Here is a 17,753-nt window from a genome sequence, read left to right on the forward strand (position 1 = left end):
ATAACTCTTGTATACTACATTGCAACTAACAAAACTGGAATTCACACTGCATTCACCTCTGGAATCATAAGCCACTCGCTCCTCCAAGCTAGTCATGTAAACTACAAAATATGCAATACCATAGTGTCCCCTGGTGGACAGTCATCATATAACAGACCATATAAACAAATTATCGCTGCATTGCTTAGTCCTAACAAACCCACCATTTACAATTGCAGCACTGACTTGAGTAGGATCAGATGAGGAAGCAGCTTCAACAATGCTTTATATTGACTACACTATTTTAGTGCATATTTTAAAATAAGTGAATCATGTCAGCTTTAGATCATGTAAGCTTTTAGGTGGTTCATCACATTTTGGAAGCCAATGCTGTAATTTACTGTAATACAATCTATTTACTAGCAGGTTCTTTTTAAAGAGGACCTGTCACCTCTCCTGACATGTCTGTTTTAGTTAAAGGGGTATTCCCACAATGATGATCAGGTATTAATAAGTAATAGCTTAAAAATGTATAATATTTGTAATTAACGTCAATTACCTAAGGGCCTGTTCACATCAGTGTTCGAGTTTCATTCATCGGTTCTGTTAAACCTTTCCGTCAGAGAAACCAACGAACGGAAAACTATTGCTTCCATTTGCATTACCATTGATTTCAATGGTAATGATTCTGTTTCAGTTGGTTTGTTTTTTTTTGTTCCGTAAAGTTTGTTTTTTCACGGAAACAATAGCGTAGTCAACAGCACTATTGTTTCCGTGAAAAAGACGGAAACTTTACAGAACGGAAACAAACTGAAGCCAACTGAAACTGAAGCATTACCATTGAATTCAAAGGTAATACAAACGGAAGAGGTAGTTTTCCCTTCATCAGTTCCTCTGCCGAAAAGATTGAATGGAGCCAATGAATGGAACCCGAATGTGGATGTGAACAGGCCCTAAATGGCACTGGTCATAAAAAAATCTTTGTCCCAAGTATCCCAATTCCTGACAGTATTTGGATCAAGTTGCCACTGCAGTAGTTCCTATTTTGCAGGACGAGCATGTGCAGATGAGTTCCCTTGATTCAATGTGGGTATCGGAGCTTAGCTATACTGCGTCTGCGCAGTAGCGCCGTCCTGTAAGCACAGCGCAGTTGGAGTCCTCAGCGTCGCTTCCCCGTTTGGTAAAACCCTCTTAATGCTCGTATCCCCCATGAAATAACAATTGTGGATCATCTTTCTTTTTTTTTTTTTATCACACTGCGAAATGCCTTTCCACTTTTATTTCTCCTTGAAATGTATGAATAAATTGACATCTGGGTGTTACCATTCCCCTTGTCTATACACAGTGTGACATTGTCCAATCTGTATTGACTGTGTAAGTGCAAACCCCATTCGCAAGGGGAATGGTAACACCCAGTTGACAATTGATTCATACATTTCCAGTAGGAATAACAGAGGGAAAGTCACAGTGTGATAGAAAAGATGATCCAGAATTGTTATTGAATGCAGAATATAAGCATTTACTAATACAGACAAGTCCGGAGAGCTGACATCTTAACCCGTTAGTGACCGACCCATAGTGTTTCTACGTTGGTCACTAACGTGCCTTATTCCAATGCCATAGACTTTTTACGTCGCGGCATCGGAATAAGTAAACAGAGCAGGGAGCTGTCAAATCTCCCTGCTCTCAGCTGCCAGAGGTAGGTGAGGGCTGGGGGCGTCCCTGCTCTGCGGGTGAGATCGATATTAGTATCAATCTCACCCGTTTAACCCCTCAGATGCGGTGCACAATAGCGTGCACCGCATCTAAGTAGTTTGAGAGAGGGAGGGAGCTCCCTCTCATCCCACTGACACCCGGCGATAAGATCGCCGAGTATCTGTGTCTCCGATGGCAGCTGGGGGCCTAATAAAGGTCCCCAGGTCTGCCTGTGGTAAATGCCTGCTAGGTCATGCCGGTCATTACACGGACAGGCAGTAATACACTGCAATACAGAAGTATTGCAGTGTATTATAAATGCGATCGGATTATCGCATAGTGAAGTCCCCTAGTGGGACTAGTAAAAAAGTGAAAAAGTGAAAACAAAAAGGTGAAAAAAATGAAAAACCCACTTTTCCCCCTTACAAACTGCTTTATTATTAAAAAACAAAATAAAGTAAAAAAGTTACACATATTTGGTATCGCCGCGTCTGTAAGGACCCCAACTATAAACTTATTACATCATTTAACCCGCACGGTGAACGTCGTAAAAAATCAAATAAAAAAACATGCAAAAATTGCTGTTTTCTTTGAATCCAGACAAAAAAAATTTGATAAAAAGAAATCAAAAAGTCGCATCTACTCCAAAATGGTACCGATAAAAACTACAAGTCGTCCTGCAAAAAAAAACCTTCCTACAATTGCATCGGCGAAAAAATGAAAACGTTATGGCTCTTCAAATATGGAGACACGAAAACAAATAATTTTGCAAAAAAAGTGTTTTCACTGTGTAAAAGTAGTAAAACATACAAAAACTATACAAATTTGGTATCGTTGCAATCGCAACAACCCGCTGAATAAAGTTATTGTGTTATTTATACTACACGGTAAACGGCGTAAATTTAGGACGCAAAAAAGTGTGGCGAAATTGCGGGGTTTTTTTCTATTCCCCCCCAGAAAAAGTTAATAAAAGTTAATCAATAAATTCTATGTACCCCAAAATGGTGCTATTAAAAAGTACAACTTGTCCCGCAAAAAACAAGTCCTTACACAGCTATGTCGACACAAAAATAAAAAGTGTATAGCTCTTTGAATGAGTCGGTGGAAAAACGTAAAAAATGGCTTGGTCATTAAGGGGTTAAAATGATGATATCACTGAAGCTGGCCACAGGCATAAAAGTCTTTGGTGATGCTGAATAGGGGAGAGCTGCAGTGGTGTGTCATCCAGATGTCCAATTTAGCGGGATGGAGGATATGGGCTGTCATTGTACAATAATCGTCATTTGTATAGAATATGTATATCTACACTGTGGTAAAACCTCCAGTCCTATTGACTTGTGTGATTCTTTTGGTTAACAGTTTGTATGCAATTTCCTATTTATAGTGAAATACACTTTATGAAATATTCATCTTTTTCTAAGTCCAGCAGTCCTATTTATGTCTCACTGGCTTCTCTATGAGAAAGTCCCTGCTTCATTTCAGAACCTGGTCCCATTCCTGTAACATGGGCTAACTAATAATAGAGAACACCAAAAACTGGAGGGATACAATGAACACAATTGAAAAAACAAGAACTTAGGCTAGATTTACACATTTACACGAACGAGTGCAAACTCTGATCTGAAAAACAGCAGTTTTTCAAGTCCGAGTTGCACCCGTGCGGGTCCCGTTTTCACAGATCCCCATAGACTTGAGTCTATCGAGGGATCAGTGAAAATGGAAGAAATTAGGACATAGTCTATTTTTTAACGGACCCTTCACACGGTCCGTTGAAACAACGGCTGTGTGAACGGCCCCATTGAAATACATGCGTGTGGTTTTAACGGACGTCAAACGGACGTATACTACGCTTGTGTGAAAAAGCCCTTAGACAAGCAACTCTGAACGAGGAACTGGTGAGGATTTGTGGAATTCTTCCAAGCTAGTATGATACTGAGTCAAAGGTGAATAAATAGAAGGACATTTCTAGCAACTGCTTCTTCAAAAGGAAAATCAGATCGGTAAAATCATGGTACAAAATGTGCGAATTTAACTTTAACTTGTACAGAGACTGTGGATGAGGCTGACCACTTTGGATCATAAATATATCTGCTATTTATGGATAAGCCAGCAAAATTTGGAATACTAATAATAAGTACTTCGAGGTTGGTACTTAATATCACCAATCCTGTCCTTGGCACTATATATGGCTCATGCTCTGAGCCGTAATACTGCCATGTGTATCAGCCCTTAGGCTGGAATCACATATGATGCCGTTTTTTTAAGCCAAAGCTGGAAGTTGATCCAAAAGGAAGTATAACGGTAAGTTCACACGTAGTGTAAATACTGCAGATTTTCCGCAACGGAAAATCCGCAGCATAATTAATACAGTAGGTGCAAAGTGGATGAGATTTCATCCACACGCTGTGCAAAAACTGCGCCGAAAAACTGTTCATAAATTGACCTGCGGTGCATTTTTTAAAATTCGCAGCATGTCATCTGTATTTGCGTAATCGCTGCTTATTTGCTGCAGGTTTTTCCGATTGAATTCAATGGGGAGGTAAAACCCACAACAAATAGCAGATGTTGCGTTTTCTGCAGCGGAAAAGCAGCGATTCTGACGCAAAAAAATAAAATAAAAATCTTATACTTACCCAGAATTATGTGTTTCTTTATCCAGGTCAGCCTCCTAGGATGACGTTTCATCCCAAGTGACCACTGCAGCCAATCACAGGCTGCAGTGGTCACATAAGATGAAACGTCATCCCAGGAGGCCGGCCTGCAGGATGTCAGAGGAACGCGTTACCATGGCTACAAAAGTATGAAACTTTTTTTTCTATGTGCAGTTTTCCGCAGCGGACGTTCCAGCCGAAAAACTGCACCACATTTGGTGCGTTTTTTTGGCCGGAATTCCCTGCAGTGCACAGGGTGGATACGATGTCTGTTTTTTGCAGCATATCCGCCCTGTGTGAACAAAGCCTAAGTATATAAAGTAAAAAATTACACTTTTTTATCTTTTGTTTCCACTCCTGTGTTTGGCTAAAAAAAAACAGCATCAAAAACTTCATGCGTAATTAGACCTCATGCACACAACTGTGTTTTTCTTAAGTGTGCTTTTTCCGCATTTTTTGCAGATAGCACACTGACCCATTCATTTCTATGGGACCATGCACACATCAGTGTCCTTTTCCTGTCTATTTTTGAGGGCCCGTGCCGCCTTTTCAAGTCTATGGGTCCGCAAAAATAACAGACGGAAACCATATCTGTGTGCTGTCAGCATTTTACAGACACGTTGTTAGGAAGCGCCTAGGAAATCCCCTCACAGGGAGATCACGAGACCTTCCTATGGGTATTTCCGGGGAGGTGGGGACAAAATAGTGACAATTTCCTTCCATTTTTTTTTTTTGCGGACTGCCAAACATGGATAGCATAAGCTATGGTTAAATGTTGACTACAACAATGAATGAGCACATACTATGCATAGTCCTGATTGTGTACATTCTTGTATAGTATTTGTATATGTGATGAAAGGGGCATGATATCATTTGCTACATTAAGATGTGAAATGCATGACCCACCCCTAAGATTAATGTATCCATTCTAAATCATGTGAAATAAATACCAAATTTAAAACCACGTTAAAATCCATATTACACTAATTGAGCACTAAATGTTTCCATCTCATCCTATATATTTGAACAAGCTGGGAAATATCAGGTTAATTATTTCAGCGATACTAAAAATGAAAAGGGTTAAAACAGGAGCGTGTGACAGTTTAGATCATTGTATAATCTGTCCCAATTAGTTCAATCATCTCAAACATTGCTGCCGTGCTGTCATCCTAATCTAGAGTGCGGCCACTCAGCTTTCAAGTCTATGACGGATCAGAAAGGTAATAATCAACGCTACTTTTATACAAATCCTCTAAACAGGTACAAGGTTTATGTAAGTAAAAATAACTATTGCAGAAAATCCTAGATACAATATCAACATACACTGAAAACTGTATCAACTTTACACTGATCTATTTACCTGCTTGTATACTTGTCAACTAATCCCGTAGTAGGTATAAAAAAAATACTGGTGAAGATTTACTAGTACTGTCTCAAAGGTGAAACTGCGCCAAATTAATCATAGTGGCACATGCGGTATAATAAATTTGGCACATGTTGCTAGATGTGTTAGAAAGTTTTTAACTTTACGCTACCATATGGCAGGCGGTCTTTACACTAATATTTTGCACCAATTAATAAATCTGCCGCATTTTACGAGTCCTCGGAGACACTCCCCTTTTCTAGTAACTTTTTAAAACAGTCGACTGGGGTGTGAAAAGTGTCTGAACACATAATAGATTTGGAGCACAGAATGTTTTCCACATTTTTGGCGCAATTTCAGACAGAATTCTGGCGCGTATAGCTTTTGTAAATCTCCCCCATTGTTTGTAAAAGTGCCCCTCTGTCCCATCAATAGGTGCCATATCCACAAAAATAATGATGTTCTAACAAGAGAAATTCCCAAGGATGCTACGTGGTAGTGTTCCTGGAAATAAGGGTTTAGAGGTTAATGAACTTTTTCCTTCTCTTATAAGTATAATATTTTATAATACATTTGCTTTACTTTTGCAAGACTAAATTCAGTTTTTTTAGATCAAATACATAGATTGATATGTGGCACAGCTCTAACCAATAAGCCATGGCCATGTCACAACCCAGGCCATGACCCCATTTAAAAGAATGATTGAAACTTAGTTCATTCTATTGTTTGGCCGTTGTTTTTGGTTTGTTTTTTTTTGGGGGGGGGGGGGTTACACACATTTTGTAAAAAAAATGAAAAAGATTTTATCCTTTCAGATTTATTTTTCTGGAATCTAAACTGGTGTAAAAATATACATCAATTTGAATCAATTCATTCACAATTATTTTATTTTTTTTACACATAAAAACAAATGTGTTAGCTTAGCCTAAACTATGTATACAGTAAAATGTCTTTAAACCGGCATCCGTGAGAGTTGTATTATCAAATTACACAGGGAGGAGGGGGCTACTGTGACTATTGGGGAAGGTTCTGTTATTACTGAGGAAGTGCGGGGGGCTACTGTGACTATTGGGGAGGATGCTGTGATTAGTCAGTAAGTGCGGGGGGGCTGCTGCGACTGCTGGGCTATTAGTAACTACTAAAAGGGAGCAGGACAACATATGCTTAAATTTAGACGAACGGGATATACGTACGTGCAACGCGTGTGATTTTCACGCGCCTCGCACGGACCTATGTTAGTCTATGGGGCCATGCAGACTGTCCGTGAGTTTCACGCAGCGTGTGTCCGCTGCGTAAAACTCACGACATGTCCGTTATGTGTGCGTTGTTCGCGCATCACACACCCATTGAAGTCAATGGGTGCGTGAAAATCACGCGCAGCACACGGAAGCACTTGCATGTGACGCTCGTGATTCGCGCAACAGCAGTAAAAAGTATGAATGAAAACAGAAAAGCACCACGTGCTTTTCTGTTTACAAACATACAAACACAGTGTCATAATGATGGCGGCTGCGCGAAAATCACGTAGCCATGCATCATAGGCAGCTGACACACAGATCTGTTAAGTGCCTTTTGCACGCGCAAAATGCCTCGTTTAAATCCGGCCTTACTCCTACAAGAAAGTCTATTCTGACTATTGGGTGGGTCAAAACCTCAAATGTTGTGTAAGGCCAGGCCCACAACTCCCTAGTTGCAGTGTGAACCTGGCCCTACAGCGTGTTAAACTTGAGAGGATGCAAATCCATACTTCTCCCAGCTGTTTTGTTGCAATTGTATTTATTCCAGGCTATATCCTCAGACTGTCAAGACATCCCATAGTCGCATTAGATAACAATAACATAATTGTACCAAATACTTCAAGCCACACTTTACCATTGTCCGCCACCAAAAAATCTACCACTTCCTGTCTGTGATGTCATCAGTCTCATGCTGACTATATATGCATATATGCAGTCCCCGACCATAATTCAGCTATGGTACCCGGACCTTAGTTCAGAATCGCATAACACACACACTTTCGTTCTAACGGGGCGTTTTTTTACACGGCTGTTTGAAAAACTGAAACGTAAAAAAACGCCCCCTAAAAAGTGCATGTCACTTCTTGAGCCGTTTTTGGAGCCGTTTTTCATTGTGTCAATAGAAAAACAGCTCCAAAAATGGTCTCAAAAAACGTTTGATGCTTCAAAAATGTCTGAAAACCAGAGGCTGTTTTCCCTCGAAAACAGCTCTGTATTTTACAGACATTTTTGTTTAGCGTGCGAACATACCCTTACTGATCCTGGGACCCACAATAGCTGTATAAGGCCTCCTTCACATACACACTTCTTGTGCGGTGTTTTTTGGCCAAAAAAAGCGCATCTAAAAAAAACTTGTTTCTTTTAGTAAAATGGTACATGCGTTTAGTGTATTTTACTACCTGCGGTTCAGATCATGTAATGCAAAGACTCCTCTTTGCAACATATGCTTTTTAATGAAAAAACAAAAATTCCATTAAAAAAATGCAACACAAATTGAGACTTGCATTTTTTTAAAAAGGAAAAAAAACCTATAGAGGTCTATAGGACAAAAACGTCACTAGATGATGCAAAAAAAAAAAAACCGCCAAAGCCAGGCTTGCTGCGATTTTGGAAAAACGCTACTAACCCAAAAAAGTTTTATATTTCCCCATTGACTTTAAGCGAACATCTTGCCAGATAAAGTGCTACTAGAAACGCTGTATGTAAATGCACCCTAAGGGTATGTTCACACGGCCAAATTTCAGACGTATACGAGGCGTATTATGCCTCGTTTTACGTCTGAAAATATGGCTACAATACGTCGGCAAACATCTGCCCATTCATTTGAATGGGTTTGCCGACGTACTGTGCAGACGACCTGTTATTTACGAGTCGTCGTTTGACAGCTGTCAAACGACGACTCGTAAAAATACAGCCTCGTCAAAAGAAGTGCAGGACACTTCTTTCAGACGTTTTTGGAGCTGTTTTCTCATAGACTCCAATGAAAACAGCTCCAAAAACGAGTTGGTAAAAAAATGAGTTGGTAAAAATGCGAGTTGGTAAAAAACGTCTGAAAAGCAGGGTCTGTTTTCCCTTGAAAACAGCTCTGGATTTTCAGACGTTTTGGTTGACTACGTGTGAACATACCCTCACAGTGTTCCTTTATTTACAGCTAATTACGTTTTTCACCAGAGTAATGGATCCACTAAGCCAAAATCGGTTCGGTGCTGGCTAGACTGGGGTGTGGAGTCTGAGGAAACTCGCCGTTCTTTAACCTTGACCTCCGCAAGTAGTTTCCGTGTTGGATTCCCAAGTTGCGTCTCCCAGATTAGTCACAAATTGGCACCGGGTGCGCTATAGCGAAGTCAGGAATGTAGCCAGGGGTCGCCAATAGATAAGTGGATAGAATAAAGCAAGCCGGAGCATGAGATAGAAGCATAGTTAGGAGTCAGGCCAGGATTCGATACTAGGAGTAGAACCACAGGTACCAAGCCACAAATCCAAAGGGCGAGACAGGAGCGTAAACCAGGAACAAGGCCGAGTTCAAGAACAGAGTCAATGAGCACAGGATCCATAGCCAGATCAGGGATGTACCTTAATCTGCAGGCAAGGAGCACAAACCGGAGTCCTCTTTAAATATTCCACCGAGCCTGAAGTCATCTTCATGTGCTGGTTGCCTTGGCAACCCAATGCCGCCATCCAAGCGGAAGATAGAGGCTGTCACAGGAGAGGAGAAAGTGTCCTGTTGCGTCCAAAATCATGGCCACCCACTGGGACCCATCGCAGAAACCGGACTTGGTGAATAACACTGCTCCTTGTTATGCATCAGTTAGTGGGATATTTGTTGCGTTATACCCAGTGTATTCCACATATGTTTTACACTAAAACAATTAAAGAAAGCTGTAGTCACATCATATTAAAAGTTTGCAAACACACAACTGTGTGTATATAAAATGTATACAAATCACAAGTGTGCCTACATAAACTACTATATAGTGAACAAACAATAGATCCACGCTGTGTCCAAATACCACCATCCAGTATCCACATATTACAAAACAGTGTCACAAAAATGGTGCCATACAGTGACCAAATAAGGTTTATACTTTACAGTACTTACATAACATTGTTATGGAGTGGCCAATGTAACAGCTCTATATGGCCAAATAGCACATAACATAGAGCTCTGTTGTGAAACTACAACTCCCAGAATGCACTGACAGCCAGAGGCCTCATTATTTATTATTAACAATAATAATAATAATAATCTTTATTTATATAGCGCCAACATATTCCGCAACACTTTACAATTCAGGTGGTACATTGCACAGACAATATCAGACATTACGTAGTGACAAAACTAATTTACAATTCAAACAAGAGGAGTGAGGACCCTGCTCGCAAGAGCTTACAATCTATGAGGAAATAAGGGAGAGACAAAATGTGAAAAATGCTTGTTAAGTACAATGGTCCAGCCATCTTTTATACATATGGGGTAGTACAAATAAAGCTGCATGGTCCGGTGTCTGTGTATGACAGACATGAAGTGTATTAGGGTGCAAGGAGTATGTGGGATACGGCTGAATGAAGGGGTCAAGTTCTCATGACTATTGTAAAAGGGGGGCCAGGGAAAGGAGTCAGATTAGGGAATGCTATAGGCCTGTCTAAAAAGATGTGTTATTAGGGCACGTTTAAAACTGTGAATGTTGGGAATTAATCTGATTGTCTAGGGTAGCACATTCCAGGGAACTGTTGCAGCACGAGAGAAATCTTGGAGATGGGAGTGGGAGGTTCGGATTATGGTGGATGTTAATCTAAGGTCGTTGGCAGAACGTAGAGCGCGAGTAGGGTGGTAGACAGAGATGAGGGAGGAGATGTAAGGAGGTGCAGCACTGTGGAGAGCTTTGTGGGTGAGAGTAATAAGTTTGAATTTAATTCTGAATGGTATGGGCAACCAGTGCAGTGACTGGCAGAGGGTAGAGGCGTTGATGTAGTGGTTGGTCAGAAAGATGAGCCTGGCTGCTGAATTAAGGATAGATTGGAAAGGGGAGAGTTTAGTGAATGGAAGACCGATTAGTAATGAGTTACAGTAATCAAGACGAGAGTGAATCAGAGCGACAATGAGAGATTTGGCTGCCTGGGAGTTATGGTAGTGCCACCCACTGGGATGGAGACATCAGGTTTAGATAGGTTAGTAGATGGTGGGAACATAAGGAGCTCCGTTTTAGAAAGATTCAGTTTCAGATAGAGAGAGGACATGATGTTAGAGACAGAGAACAGACAATCACTGGTGTTTTGTATTAGAGCAGGGGTGATGTCATGGGAAGAGGCATATAGTTGGGTGTCATCAGCGTAGAAATGGTACTGGAAGCCAAATCTGCTGATGGTTTGTCCAATAGGAGCTGTGTAGAGAGAAAAGAGAAGCGGACCTAGGACTGATACCTGAGGAACCCCGATATCAAGGGGAAGAGGAGAAGTAGAACCAGCAAATGACACACTGAACGAGCGGTCAGAGAGATAGGAAGAAAACCAAGAAAGAGCCATGTCTTCAAGGCCAATAGAGTGGAGACTGTTAAGTAGGAGTTTGTGGTCTACAGTGTCAGAGGCTGCAGAGAGATCCAGAAGAATCAGGAGAAAGTATTTGCCATTAGATTTAGCCGCCAAGAGATAGTTTAAGAATTTAGTAAGGACAGTCTCTGTGGAGTGTAGAGTGCAGAAACCAGATTGTAAGGTCAAGAATGGAGTTAGCAGAGAGATAGCGGATAAGGCAAGAGTAGACCAAGTGTTCCAGGAGTTTGGAGATGAAGGGGAGATTAGAGACAGGTCAGTAGTTAGCAAGGCTGGATGGGTCAAGAGTTGTTTTTTTCATTAATGAGTTTATAATGGCCAGGTTTTCAGCACTGAGATCTGTGATCGGTGTCTGCACTTTAGGACTAAGGAGGGAGTGAAAAGTATCAAAGAGGCGTTTTGGATTATTAGATAGTGTGGAGATGAGAGAGGTGAAATAGACTTGTTTGGCTCTGTGAAGTGCAGAGTTGTAAGTTCTCAGCATAAATTTGTAATGGAGAAAGTCTGTTGACAAGTGCAATTTTCTCCATAGACGTTCGGCACATCTCGAGCACCACTGAAGAAATCGGGATTGGGGCGTCTGCCAGGGTTGTGGACGTCTTTGCCGGGTGGTTCGGAGTGTAGGGGGGGGCTGCTTCATCCAAAGCATTTTTCAGAGTGTTATTGTAATGTTTGATGGCCAGATTGGGACAAAAGAGGGAAGAGATGGGGGACAATGTAGACTGTCTATGAGTTGCTGAGTGTTAATGGCATGTAGATTTCTGTATGTCTAATGGGTAGGAATGTTTTTAGGTGGCAGAGCATTTGTGAAAGTAAAGGAGATGAGGTTGTGATCAGAGAGCGGGAGAGGAGAATTATTAAAGTCAGAAACTGAGCAGAGACAGAAGAAGACCAGGTAAGGTGAATGCCCGTCTTCATGTGTAGGAGAGTTAGTAATTTGTGACAGACCTAGTGAGGAGGTTAAAGATAGAAACTGGGAGGCAGATGAGGGGATCTAAAATGGGGATGTAAAAGTCACCCATGATGAGAGTTGATGTTTCAGATGATAGGAATTGTGGAAGACAGGCAGCAAAATGATCCGGGAATTGACTTGGTGAGCCCAGGGGACGGTAGACTATTGCTACTCGGAGGGAGAATGGGCGAAAGAGTTTGAGAGTGTGGAGTTTCAGCCAAAGGCTGTCAGGGCAGGCTGGGAGTTGTTGACCCCTGCACTAGCTTGTTCCAGTGTCTCAGTGTTTCTTTGTGTTTCCCATGCTTTCCCTTTCTCCCATCCCTTGGTTGAACTTGATGGACATATGTCTTTTTTCGACCGTACTAACTATGTAACTATGTAAGTACCCCATAACTCAAATCAATTACATTAAAGGACTCCCAAGGCAATGATCATTTACCTGTGCTGTACAATAAAAGCACTGCATTAGGGCAGTACAAGTACCCATTACAGACATGGCATGAAACCCCAGGGTACTACAGGTACAGGACCTAGGCTATATCCTATAGCAGCAAGGACTTGTTGTTAGGTATTGCTGTGAGTATTTGGGAAGGTAGTGAGGGTCCTGGGGCATATTTTTTCTAAAAACTAAACCGTATTACAGGTACAGGACCTAGGCTAAATCCTATATCATATAGCAGCAAGGACTTGTTGTTAGGTTTTGCTGTGAGTATTTGGGAAGGTAGTGAGGGTCCTGGGGCATACACTACCGTTCAAAAGTTTAGGGTCACTTAGAAATTTCCTTATTTTTTAAATAAAAGCACAGTTTTTTTCAATGAAGATAACATTAAATTAATCAGAAATACACTCTATACATTGTTAATGTGTTAAATGACTATTCTAGCTGCAAACGTCTGGTTTTTAATGCAATATCTACATAGGTGTATAGAGACCCATTTCCAGCAACCATCACTCCAGTGTTCTAATGGTACATTGTGTTTGCTAACTGTGTTAGAAGGCTAATGGATGATTAGAAAACACTTGAAAACCCTTGTGCAATTATGTTAGCACCGCTGTAAACAGTTTTGCTGTTTAGAGGAGCTATAAAACTGACCTTCCTTTGAGCTAGTTGAGAATCTGGAGCATTACATTTGTGGGTTCGATTAAACTCTCAAAATGGCTAGAAAAAGAGAGCTTTCATGTGAAACTCGACAGTCTATTCTTGTTCTTAGAAATGAAGGCTATTCCATGCGAGAAATTGACAAGAAACTGAAGATTTCCTACAACGGTGTGTACTACTCCCTTCAGAGAACAGCACAAACAGGCTATAACCAGAGTAGAAAGAGAAGTGGGAGGCCCCGCTGCACAACTGAGCAACAAGACAAGTACATTAGAGTCTCTAGTTTGAGAAATAGACCCCTCACAGGTCCTCAACTGGCAGCTTCATTAAATAGTACCCGCAAAACGCCAGTGTCAACGTCTACAGTGAAGCGGCGACTCCGGGATGCTGGCCTTCAGGGCAGAGTGGCAAAGAAAAAGCCATATCTGAGACTGGCTAATAAAAGGAAAAGATTAATATGGGCAAAAGCACACAGACATTGGACAGAGGAAGATTGGAAAAAAGTGTTATGGACAGACGAATCGAAGTTTGAGGTGTTTGGATCACACAGAAGAACATTTGTGAGATGTAGAACAACTGAAAAGATGCTGGAAGAGTGCCTGACGCCATCTGTCAAGCATGGTGGAGGTAATGTGATGGTCTGGGGTTGCTTTGGTGCTGGTAAAGTGAGAGATTTGTACAAGGTAAAAGGGATTTTGAATAAGGAAGGCTATCACTCCATTTTGCAACGCCATGCCATACCCTGTGGACAGCGCTTGGTTGGAGCCAATTTCATCCTACAACAGGACAATGACCCAAAGCACACCTCCAAATTATGCAAGAACTATTTAGGGAAGAAGCAGGCAGCTGGTATTCTATCTGTAATGGAGTGGCCAGCGCAGTCACCAGATCTCAACCCCATAGAGCTGTTGTGGGAGCAGCTTGACCGTATGGTACGTAAGAAGTGCCCATCAAGCCAATCCAACTTGTGGGAGGGCCTTCTGGAAGCATGAGGTGAAATTTCTCCCGATTACCTCAGCAAATTAACAGCTAGAATGCCAAAGGTCTGCAATGCTGTAATTGCTGCAAATGGAGCATTCTTTGACGAAAGCAAAGTTTGAAGGAGAAAATTATTATTTCAAATAAAAATCATTATTTCTAACCTTGTCAATGTCTTGACTATATTTTCTAGTCATTTTGCAACTCATTTGATAAATATAAGTGTGAGTTTTTATGGAAAACACAAAATTGTCTGGGTGACCCCAAACTTTTGAACGGTAGTGTATTTTTAAAAAACGAAACTGTGTTTTTTTTATTTACAAGTTACGGTGAAGAAATGATGGTTTACAATAGATATCCAGTCACATAAACTTGACTCTAGAGTACTTAAAGCGTACCTCCTATTACAGAACACTTCTGATATGTCATAGTAACGTAACATATCAGAAGCTTTCATCGGTGGGGGGGCCAGGCTCTGAGATCCCACCGTTCTCTAGAATGTAGCTGCACTCATTAAAGCATACAGCAATGTATACTCCCGTCAGCTTCTACTGGTCTTACTGGGGAGAGGTGAAGACGGGCAATAGACTTGCATTATACCCTATGGGCCATCTTCTGCCAGGAAAAGACGATTGGAGCCAAAACTGCTATGAGTCCTAATAAGCGCTTGAGCAGTTTTGTTCTAGTGAACCATAGAAAGTATCAAAGCCCAGACCAACACAGACTAAAACTTTTGACATGTCTCTATAACTTAACATACGTTTTCAATAACTGGAGGTACACTTTAGGTGTGAACATGAGACACAGAAGTTCCTAAAACTTTATAGCTTTAATATGGCCCATGTGCGCGCGCGTGCGTGCGTGTGTATCTGAATTTGTGAGCTCTACTGGGGACTCTTGTGAATGGATACAATTTGTGTACAGAGCTACAGATTATGTTTATGCTACATAAATAACAGCAAATAAATGACATTTACTAACAGACTAGGGACAGATTGGTAACTGATGAATTTAATAACTATGTTTGGCTGCTCATACCCCACATAAAGGTGACAGTACCGTGGACTTTTCAGAATAATATTAATTCTACATCTTTTTTTAAAATTCCTTTTCTTCAGAAAAGTCTTTGGTCAGTGTTATTATCTACTGTGAGTTTCCAAAACCTCTAACATCTTGTGCTGTTGCCCCAATTTCAGGAATGATAGATCCCAAAATACACATTGACAGTTTCAATGTGCATCACATCATTTCAGATAAAGACGCTGATGTGGAGTTGGAGGTGCGGAGATGTATGGTTTCCAAACCTAAAAGCAACATTCTGCCAGATTTCAATAACACTGGGGACAAATTATTTTAAGTATTAAGGTTTTTCTGATAAAAGTAAAGCTCCCGCCAAGTAATATCTGACACTGTCTAATCTTACTGACAAGCACAGCTCATGCCAGGAGATCTGAATGTGACGTGCTCTAGCCTGTCAGGCAATACCCAGGGACATTTATCTCCTTTATGATTCATGTGCCAAGATGATTGTATGTGATGTATAACATATCCCAGGGTTGTTAGTGTTGCAACATTGACTTTGATAGCAGTAGATATTTGCGGCTTTGTTTTGCTACATTATTACATATTTCAATACACTCAAAACACTTTTAAATAAACAAAATATAAGAAATAAAAAATATCAGGAAGTGGAGCACAAAATATGAATTAGAGTTAACCATTTTTAAAGGGGTTGTCCACTTTGAACAACTCTTTTGTGTGAGCAGGTCCCCTAAGGTACTCTGGAACCAAAGGGGATCCTGTTGCCGAGAGTAGTAGTAGTCGACTACGCTATTCATTCCGTCAAAATGACGGAATCCTTGCACAATGGAGACAAACGGAAACCATTTGCACCGGATCCGTCACCATTGAAAACAATGGTGATGCAAACGGAAACCTATAATTTCCGTTTGTTTCAGTCAGGGCTCCGTTCACGGGTTCCCTTGACGGAAAGCTCAGACGGAAAGCTTGTGAGGAGCCCTGACTCAGGTGTGAACGCATCCTTAAAGCAAAGTAATAGTGAAGAGGAATAAAGGATTACATGGCGTCCAAAGTATTTCATTAACGTGCTGAGTCCACCCATAGCAACAGCCGTTGTTAGTAGAGGATCTCTTCTTTGAGTATAAGAGGTGGTCCTGAACAGGGACGACCCCACTATGGTGGTCTATGGGCCTATATTATGTGGAAACAGTACGCAGGGTTGAATTTTAGCTACTTGATCATGTATCATATGGAGATCAGCGGTGTCATGCGTGTCCAGTAGAAACTAGTCTCTCCAGCATTTTGAAGTGCATGTTATTAGTGATTGGGATGTAAGTTGCTGCCAAACACCTTTGGGACTACTTATCTGCAAAGGAAACAAAGCACAGGTATTAGATGGGAGTCACAGGGAAAGACCGCCAAAATTATTACTGTGCAGAATAGAGCCACTTAGGGCCAATGGATATGTCATAAAATACGTGGGGGAAAGTACTCTAACTAAATAACAAAACCAGGTTAAGATGTGGCAAGAGTTACTAATACTTTACAAATACAAAATGTTTTATGTATTCTACTCCTGAACTGCCACAGGAGCCTTCCATTGTTAGACATTTAGGACTAGGTCAAATTTCTGACTGCTGCCCAGTAAATCCATGAGCAGACTATGGCTGTTTATACAGCCGCCTGTACTCTGTAATAAGCAGAAAGGCTCTGAATTGAGTTTCGTAATATAAGGCACAAGGCAATGAAAAGGGTTTAACATGTCTAGCAAGCGGAGTCAAATGTATCATGCCACATGCGCCACTTTGATAAAATTGGCCCTATTTACGCCATTTCCACCAATTCGTACGTTTATACACTTTTGATAAATCTCCCACATTCTGTCCATGAATGAATTATCCAATAACTTCTGCAAGACGCTATGGACAAAACTTGTCTGTGGGAAACAGCGGTGGGGGACAGAGGAAGCATGCAAATAATAAAGCTCTGTTCACATCTGCATCAGAGGCTCCGTTATTATTCCTGTCAAAATGACAATCAACGTGGCGGAATCTGACAACCCCCATTATAAGTCAATGGGATCCGTCGGTCATGTGAGGGATCCAGCAGTGTGGTGGTTTCCTTTTGTGACAGAAACAACTACACAGATGTACAGAGCCGAAGTCTTTAGAAAGTTTGTTGTTTTTATTATTTTGTTTCACACAGGTTCCTGAAACCCCCTCCCAAATTCCCAGACAGCCCCTTAAAATCACCGTTGCCACAGGTAGTTAACTTTTCCTGCACCCCAATGAAAAGAGATATTCATTTATAAAATGTAATCCAGCATCCAGGATTAAACATAATAAAAATGATAGGAACGGCTGCATCCTATAACAATCATGTGAAGATGTGACCAGCACCAGCACCAGCGCCAGGACTAACAGCAGGTCCAGCACTTATGAGACAATTGCGC

This window comes from Rhinoderma darwinii, chromosome 5 (assembly GCF_050947455.1).
Source record: "Rhinoderma darwinii isolate aRhiDar2 chromosome 5, aRhiDar2.hap1, whole genome shotgun sequence".
Taxonomy (NCBI): domain Eukaryota; kingdom Metazoa; phylum Chordata; class Amphibia; order Anura; family Rhinodermatidae; genus Rhinoderma; species Rhinoderma darwinii.